The sequence below is a fragment of the Zingiber officinale genome, chromosome 10B (assembly GCF_018446385.1).
Source record: "Zingiber officinale cultivar Zhangliang chromosome 10B, Zo_v1.1, whole genome shotgun sequence".
Classification (NCBI taxonomy): Eukaryota; Viridiplantae; Streptophyta; class Magnoliopsida; order Zingiberales; family Zingiberaceae; genus Zingiber; species Zingiber officinale.
The window spans coordinates 39,048,528-39,058,193 of record NC_056005.1 but is presented as its reverse complement, the minus strand read 5'-3'; the positions used below and the strand labels follow the sequence as shown (position 1 = coordinate 39,058,193).

The window sequence follows — 9,666 nt, the reverse complement described above, 5'->3', positions numbered from 1 at the left end:
TTCTTCATCCTAGCTAGTTTAGAGCGAACTAATTAAGACAAGGCCGATAATTTCTCTCGTGCTTTCAGCTTCCACACCATCGATCGGACAGTACCGGTCAAGATAATTCATATTAACATGACAAGGACAATCCGCACGGATAAATATCGACTGTCATTTATTTCCATTGAACCTCATGCTGACAAACAGAATTACGAAGTCGAGAATCTAATTGACGACGTTGAATGTGTTAAATAATCGATTAGATTCGTCTCTGACGAATCAAGTCAATCCACAGTAGTTGTGGCCTTAAACAAAACGACAAAGGTTTAGTATACCAGATGCAGGATTAGGCGAGATTCAACTCCTTCTTCATTATCACTCGGTTTAAGTTTTAGTTTTGCAAACTAATTCTGATGATTAAATATATATATTTTCTGAATATTTATAGATGCATGAAAAAAAATACCAACACTTCACTTTGATATTAAAATTATTATAGGAGTCAACCGTACTTGTGTCCAATATACAAACGTATCTGAATGTGCAAGGAATCATTTTTGTCATTATTTTCTTCAATTAAAAAAACATTTAGACAAAGACGTGATGGCTATATATATATATATATATATATAAACACTTGTGTGTTGTTATTTCCTATATATATAAAAATATATATATCTTCCTTTTATGATTAATACTCTAAAGAAAACTTGCATCGATCCAATTGCTTGGGATTTCAGGCCAAAAGGCAGAAAATTATTATATGCTTTTACACCGCATGCTAATATAATGAACTAATCCAATCATTAATTGCATTTTTATAAACTTAATGATGAACCTATAGTATTTATGTAATGTGATTAGCTTAAACCATGGTCTAAGAGCATCATTGATTGCATCACGCTGTTCATCCACCCTTGCATATAGTACAAATTCAATCGATTTTAATAAGATTGAAATGCATATTTAAATGACACGTCTTTATGTTAGTTTCAGGGCTTTTTTCCTCATTAGGTTTGAATTTCATAATATATTCGCTTTTATTATAACTACTCAATAAAAATAATACATTAATAGAAAACTTTGATATTGGTCTTTCAATTTTGATCCCAATATTTTTTTTCAAACTAAAAGAGAAAAATTGTAATTACGTTAGATTATATATATTTATTTGTTTATACCTTTGTAATGTAATTTACTTTTTACTTTTTTATATTTAGGATTTAGGATTTAAAAAAGTTGTTCTAAAATCCCCATGTAAACCTAAATATTTATTTTCAGCCCTATGTAAGATTTTCTTTTTTCTCTGATCGAACTAGTTTATTTGTTTCAACTCCCAAACCCATGCAAAATTACTAACTTACCCTCATATTAAATTAAAACCCTTAAATATTACTTATTTCTCTCCCAACTGCTGACGCACTCGCTTCCTTTACTTCGAGGCTCCGCGACTCCAAACCATCAGCGACGTAGTCCCCGACTTCCCTTCCAAACCATCGGCGACGACCTGACCTTCCCTTACTTCGACCCTAAAGTATCTCCATCAACTTTGAAGGTAGAAATCGGAGAACAAGTAAAACCCTACTTTCACCTTCAACCCAAGAATCATCGATAAGTTATAATTTTCTTCCCTAGATTTTGACTAATTTGCTATTCTTGTGCGAAAAATCAAAACTTTAGGTCATGCGTGTTTTAGTTCATGGGTGTTTTTAATTTTGTGAGGTTGAGCTTGAATAAAATTTGATTTCTATTTTGGAATTGTAAATTTATGAATGAGTTTGTATTACATTTCTTTAATTCAAGGAAAGAATGAGATATGTGGATATTTCATAGTGATTATTAATAAATATAGTATTGTACCTAATTTAAGCAGCATAATGCTCAAAATTTGTGAGGTTGAATAAAACTTGGTTTGTAAATAAGATAAAATTTAGGGTTTAATTTTTTGAGTGAAGTTGTGTTATTTAGAGACGAATTGATGACAAATTTTTATTATTTAGTTCTTGAATATCAATTTTTTTAAATCATTAGAAAATCTCTAAAAAAAATTCTTGAATTGTATATGAATCAAGCTTTGATGTTCAGTTTTTAAACAATTAAATCAAATGTTATGTTTTTGTGAATTAGGTTTAAATGGATTTTGGAAGTGTGTCTTGCAACCTTACATTTTTGAGTAGTTGTATGTGCAAAAACTAGTTGTTTGTGATTTCAATTTTCAGTGGTTGTAGTTTAATGGATATATATGCATGTCTTGGAAAAAAATGTGCGGAGATTACTCCCGAATCTATGATTCTGCAATACCTAGCTTTGTAATATAAGATGTATGTGACTTTGAAAGATGACAATGATGTGCTCAATATGATACATTTTCGTATGTGTATAAAGCTGAGCATGATCAATTTGAGGGTAGAGAGCAGAAACGAACATGCTGATGACAACCTAAATTTGGGGAGGTAACATATATTATATCCCTCTTTATATTATAGTTTTGATAATATTATATGTTACATCTAGCACAAGTGCATATGATATAGTTAAGTTGACACTATTAATCATATCATACTAGTAAGGGTTGAAGAGGAACATATACAGTCAAGGAGTGATGAGGAGATCGAACATGCCTTGTTGCTGAATACTATAGATGCACTACAAGAAAAAGCCTCATAGACATTGGTGGAATAACAACAGTTTTAAGCAAAAACCGATGTCTTTGAGTATTTTACACCGGTTTTTTAAAAAACTGGTGTCTATAAGCGCAGATTTTCGCTCATAGACATCGGTTTTTTAGCCGATGTCTATGGGCGCCTTTTTTTTTGTTAATAGATATCGGTTTTAACAGCGGTTTTTAAAATCCGATGTTAATGAACCAAAAAATAATAATTTAATTTTTCCACCAGCAAAATTTATAACACTTCACAAAGTTCCCTCCAAACCTAAACCAATATCGCTTCCCTTCTCTCAGCCTAAACCTAAACCTAAACCTCCGACCATCTCTCTCAGCCTCATCTCCCTCTTCCCTTTCCTGGATCTCTTCCCCTTCCTGGATCGACGCCCCTTAGGATCAAAACCACCTGCTTCAATCCTAAGCAAAATCGCAGTATAAATCGTTCCATTCTGCCTCCTCGTCCGATCCTCTCTTCCTCCTCCTCCTCCTTCCTCTCTTCGCTCTTCCCGGCTAAGGTAGGGGCCGACAAGATCCGAACAGCTAGAGGACGCCCACGACCACCATGGCACGGTTGGTCGGCAACATGAGGGAATCTGAAGGAAGAGAGAACAACACCGAGATCTCTGATCTTGTGTAAAGGGGTCTCCTTCTTCTGAAGCAGAGAGATCGAGTGCAGTACAAGAATAACGAAGTATGTCTGCCTGTTAAAACCCTAAAATTGCAGGCATAAAGGCTCTCCGTGCTTCATTTTCTCCTTCTCGGCCTCTTCGCTCGCTGGGTACACGGTCAAAACCTCTCGTTTCCTCTTTTCATTCTTCTTAATCGTCTGATTGCTAAAGGTTGAGGATGGGGTTTGGGGTTAACCTCTCTATAAAGCGTCGAAGCCTTTTCTTTTCCCCCGACTTTCTCCTTCTCGCGACTTCGGACTTCACGCGACCGAGACCGGCGATTTCTTCTTCTCTCGGTGGCGCCGGCGAAGAGTGGACCTTGGAGCGTTGAGAGGAAGAGAGGTTAGTTACAGCCGAACCTTCTTTCTCCCCGATCCCTTCCTCTCTTCTCTGATCTCGGTGAACAACGGCGACAGATCTCGATCGATGGATTTCGCCGGCTGTCGGGAGGGAACCAAGTGCATCGGCGTTGGATCAGGCCAGCATCGATTGTTTGGAGGAGGTAACAACCATTGTTCCTTCCCGATCTCTGTCCTTGTTCGTCGGCAAGAACAAGTCGTTGCCCTAACTTCGATCTTGGAGGTAAGGGTTTGGTTTTGGTTGTGAATTCGAACCTTGATCCTTTCTAGTGTTGATTCAGGTGGTTCTTTCTGGGAAGCAGAGACTGGTATTTTGGTCTCGGCCTCCACAGCTCTGTTGGATCGATCTCTTCTTCGTATCAGTGATCGTCTCCGGTGATTGAAAGGTGCAGAGGTAATGAGGTCGATCTGTTGTTGTTGTTAACAGGTTGTTTTGATGAATTCTTGTTATTCTTTCTTCTTGATCCGGCTAGTGAAGATGCACTATGTAATGTTCTGTTTGTAGGGGATTGAGGTACGGTATAGTTCTTGTTCCTTACCCTTGTGCGATCATTAGTTGCAGTAGATGTTACCTAATGAATCCTGTGTGTTTTGAGCTGGATCCACGGCAGAGTCATTAAGAATTTGTTTGTTCTGGTGTTGGAGGTTAAGGGTATGATGTGTTACTAGTTAACAAGGATAAGAGTTGTTATATTGGGTAATTGAATGTTGTAAATAAAGATTAACCTGAATCTGAAATGGTTTCAGTGACATTTAGGTTTCATGTTAGGTGATTATGGAAGATTGTAACCTTGAAGATCTAATGAGAATTTAGATATTGGATGGTTTAGGTTAGAATATAAATTTAATATGGTTATGTTAAAAGAAGGGAGCCGTACCTATGGTTAGCGTTTCTTTTGTATGTTCATTTCCTCCAGGTTTTTGTAATTTAATTTCCACCCTCTAGGGTTTTTTTTTTAATTCAGTTTTCGATGCCTAATTCCACCCTGCTTCTTTCTGACATACATTTACACATTGTTTCAGAGGATGCGATGTGCTTATTTTAGATACTGGATTGGGAAGTTCAGAGAATCAAGCAAGGGTCAAGGAGTTGCTTCATGTGGAGGAATCAAAACTAGAGGAGGATGAGGGTAAGTGTTTTTACTCATAATATTATTTTAGTTTATGTTCAGATCAGTTGGCACTCGATTCTGTGCTTTAGGAAATACCACTCCAGCAGTGAGATGGGTTCGAGATGATAAATATGATTGCATCCGATTAAAGCATTGCAAGGTGAGCTATATTCACTGTGTATCCCCCCTTCAGAGTACATATGTATTTGTATAGTAATTAATTTCAATATAGGCACATCAAATTACCTTAATTGTTTCTAGACATAGACTTAATCCTTTGGATTACTTTATTTTAATTGGTAGAGTATTTGCCACTACCTTTCTATTATTCATTCTTTTGCTTTGCAGGTTGTGACAAAAATTGATTGGCATCGGAAAGGAGACTATTTCACTACTGTCGTTCCTAGTGATATCCTAATTATGAATTTTAGTTGTACTTATTTTTAGTCATTCCTAGTGCCTATTTTATATCTCAGTTTTGTTTCTTTCTTTTTTCTAATACACACTGACAAATTGGAAATATATAAAAATCATGACATTATACCTAGTTACCTAGCCTTTGAGGCTGGAATCAGGATGAAACCTAAAGTGCCCTGAAAAGTTTAGGCATACCAAATTCTCTCAGTTTAATGACAGAGGTCAGTTGTGTTGCAAACTTTGTTGTTTTCCTTGTTTTTCATTTACCGCGTCTAGATTAAGAAACTATGGCTTTCTAACTCAAATAAAAATTGCAATTCCTGCCTATCTTAGACCTAACATTAACTTATTAATTGAACAGGTGTTTTAGATTGTAAATTTCATCCGAGGCAGCCATGGCTATTCACAGCTGGAGCAGATTCTGTCATTAAACTGTATTGCCACTAATGATAGATTCTCCAGGAAACTTTGAAGAATCTCCTCGAGTCAAGATACGTGAGTACTTGCTGATCCTACATGACTACGGTAGCAAGTTCATGTTCTTTGCTTGATAATTTATTCTTTTTTGACCAATTCATTTCCGCAAACCCCTTACCTGTAAGCACCAACTAGTATCCTTATTGTCAAGAATTAATTTTATCAACGACTTATAAGTTTGGTATGCATATTTCTTATGATGTTGAACCTTGACTTTGAGACACATGATGACTTTGTTTTATTTTTTTTGTTGAATTTTCTATCCTGTAAGTTTCAACTCCACTAGTATCATGTTTCCATAGATGATGCTGTCTTAGATGTTGGAGTCGTGACTCATTCTTTATACTGATGTTTCTATGTGGAATTTTCCCAGTTGTCCTGTTCATTGTTTGATGTTTTTGTGCGTGTTGTAGCTGAATTTGGTTGTAGCTTCTGCAAGCTTTCTTCACTTTCTTCCCTCCATTATCTGTTAACAAGTTTGATCTTTACAATTCAGTTATAAGAACAAACAATATGACCAAAGGTTGACAGCTTTGCTTCATCCTTTTTACATTTCAGTATGTGAATGAAAGCAAATATGTACTGATGTACCTAAATGGATTTACAAAAATATCTTTGAAATGTTTTGTCATACAGATATGGCATCTAGTATAATTTTTTCCAACTTGATTGTTGCATTATCATATAATGAGATTAGGTGCACAGCTTGCAGTCAGTTTATTGTTTTTGCTAAAGATCATTGCTAGTAGGCCAACAAAAGACAGGTCTAAAATGAAGCCTAAGAAAACATGCTTAAGATGATATTTTAAGATTTTCTGAACATTGGATCGTTGCGGAAGGTTGTGATTGGCACGACAAGTGTTCTAAAATGAAGCCAAAGAAAATGGGCGAGAAAATAAGGTTCGGCTTGAGGAATTTATGCAATAAAGCAGTTTTATATTTGATTCCTTCTTTAATTATATTGCGTGTGTTCCTAAGCTGCAACCTATTAATAATTTTAGTTTTATAATGTTCTTTGCCACTACCTTTCTATTATTCATTCTTTTGCTTTGCAGGTTGTGACAAAAATTGATTGGCATCGGAAAGGAGACTATTTCACTACTGTCGTTCCTAGTGATATCCTAATTATGAATTTTAGTTGTACTTATTTTTAGTCATTCCTAATGCCTATTTTATTCCTAGTCACCTTATTTCAATGACAAGAACAAGGGTTCTCATGGCCAATATGTGTCTATTAATGAGATTTTCAATGTCTTGCTTACCACGCTAATCCTACTTCTGATTGGATTTGCAGCTTCAAGATATCAAACTCTACACCTTCTATATGGAGCTAGATTTGCAAAAGTCATATCCAACTCGAGGAAGTGACTTATTGACATGGGAGGTAGGTGTACCTCTTTAGTTCTGATTTTAACCAAATATCCCTATAAAGATTCATTTGTGTGCTCTTAACATATCTATTCCTACAACGTTGTTATCTAGGATTAGCATTTATTTTGTTAAATGTGATTTATGCACCTATAATTATTCTGGTGAAGTTAGTATTCTATTAAACTAGATTATGACCTTTACAGAGAACTTATTGGTAACCAAGGACTTTGCGAAGATAGCAAATTTTGGCCTTGCTCGTGAAGTTCATTCGAAGCCACCATTCACAGAATAGGTTTCAACACGCTGGTAAGCATGTTTATGACAAGCACTTGTGATCTTATATTTTTTATTTGATACATGTACACATTTGTTTTAGTTATTTGACATATGGTGGATTTATGTGTTTTTACAGTTTACAAATATCAAGTACTCCAGAGTTGAAATTGAGGTTCGAGTGGGTTGAATGCATGCTAGATTACATTTGAAGTGCGGTTCTACCTTGATGTGTTAAAAGAATGTTCTACCTTGATTTTGATATCTATTAGCTAGCTTTTGATGTAAAAAGAATGTTTGGGTATTTTATGGATATTGTTGTAAGAAGATTATTTATATAATTTGTGAATATTTGTGTATTTTATGGATATTATTGAATGAAGAATATTTGTACAATTTGTGAATATTTGTGTATTTTTTTTTGTTATTATCGGTTTTAAAATCAAATCTGTGCTGTTAAAAAATATACATATTACATCGGTTTTCCACCGATGTAAAACCGGTGTTATAAAGTAATATTACATCGGTCATTTACCGCTGTCAAAACTGGTGTTATTAACATACAATATTACATCGGTTTTACACCGTTGATGAAACGGTGTCGTTAAGTGATACTACACCGGTTAATAACCGATTCGAAAACCGGTGTCGTTAAATGATACTACACCGGTTTTAACCCGATGTCTAAAATGGCAGACTTTTAACATCGGCTTCATAGACATCGGTCGAAAATCAAATAGACACCGGTGGAAAACCGATGTCTATGAAGGTTTTTGTTGTAGTGATGCTTGGATTAACTGCATGCATGGCAAAATTTCAAGGATGTTGTTGATTTTAGAAGATGTGTTAAAAACTATACTGTTGCTACAAAACGTTCATTTGTTTATAGAAAAAATGACCACGAGAAGGAATTGCTATTTGTAGTGAAAGGAGTTGTGGATGGAGAATTTATGCTTCAAAATATAAAGCAGATACTATATTTGTGATCTGAAAATACAATCTGCGTCATACATGTGGTGAGAACAATCTACATAGTAGAGGGCATCCTAAAGCCGATGCAACTTGAATTGCTAATGTAGTGAAAGATAAATTGAGAGGAGAGCCCTCTTATCGCCCTTGTACAATTCAAAAAGACTTGCAAAGAGATTATGGGATAGAGTTAGAGTGCCGTAAAGTATGGAAAGGTAAGGAGTTAGCAATGCATGATATTCATGGCACAGAGAAGGGATGCTACGATAGGCTAAGATGGTATTGTCGTGCTATTTGAGAAATAAATCCTGACAGTGTTACTGAGTGCAAGATTGATCATGTAGCATCTAAATTCAAATGGTTATTCATTTGTTTCTATGCATGTGCAGTTGGTTTTCTTACTGGTTGTAGGCCGTTGATTTTTTTAGATATAACTCATATAAAGAATAAGTATAAAGGTTGTATCATAGTTGCTGTGTCGAAGGATGACAATGATGATCTTTTCACAATTGGTTATTTTGCAGTGGATGCGGAGAATGATGCTAATTGGGAATGGTTTTGTTATCATTTGAGATGTATCCTATTTTGTGTCAAAGCATTTCATTCAACGAGTTCACTTTTTTCTCCGACAAACATCCTGGGATTATGAAGGCAGTTGAACAATTATTTGTGGGTAGTCACCATTCCTATTGTTTGAGGCATTTAGTGGATAATTTTGTGAAGTAGGTAAATAATTACTTTCTTTTGTCCAGATATATATTTTGAATTCGAAATAATTTGTTTGCCTCATTCTAGGTGTTGCAAAGTTATCCAAAACATAACAAAAAGCACTAGTCTTTGATATTCAAGAAAGGTGTGTATGCTCTATCTTTGTAAAAGCATGAACAATATATAAATAATATCATCGACTCCATGCCACTTACTAGAGGTTTTATTGTACAATCTCATCCTCAAAGTTGGGAAAATGCTTTTTTTCTTGGTGATAGATGGGGTGTTATAAATAATAACATTGCTAAGTGTTGGAATAATTGGGTTAAACTAGCTCGTTATCTCCTTATTGTGGCTATGGTGGACTACATATGAATGCAGATCATGAACATAATGCACCGACGACGTAAATCAACATTGGAGATGGTTAAGGAATTAAGTTTGAGAATGGAGAAGGCTATTGCTAGAGTATATCTTGAATCTCAAAATTTGAGAGTGAATTGGTCATGTAATTGGAGGTTTGAGGTAGTTGATGGTGAAAAATCCTTTGTTGTTGATTTAATGGATAAGAATTATTCATACAAAGTTTAGCAGATCAAAAAGCTTCCATGCAAGCAGGCTTACGCCGCTATTGAGTCGAGGCCATTGTCATTATATGATTTTTG

The 9,666-nt window shown here is 35.2% G+C and overlaps 1 long non-coding RNA gene across 2 annotated transcripts; it reads left to right on the top strand.

Moving 5' to 3' along the window:
• Positions 1-4,588: 4,588 nt before the first annotated feature.
• On the top strand, positions 4,589-7,025 carry LOC122028654. 2 transcript variants are annotated; one of them, XR_006124902.1, is made up of 5 exons: positions 4,589-4,804; positions 4,876-4,946; positions 5,135-5,424; positions 5,565-5,698; positions 6,975-7,025. It is a non-coding gene; the product is annotated as an uncharacterized LOC122028654 (long non-coding RNA). The 2 variants fall into 2 exon arrangements; XR_006124903.1 differs by lacking the exon at positions 6,975-7,025 and adding an exon at positions 6,736-6,846 and having other exon boundaries at positions 4,590-4,804.
• Positions 7,026-9,666: the final 2,641 nt, after the last annotated feature.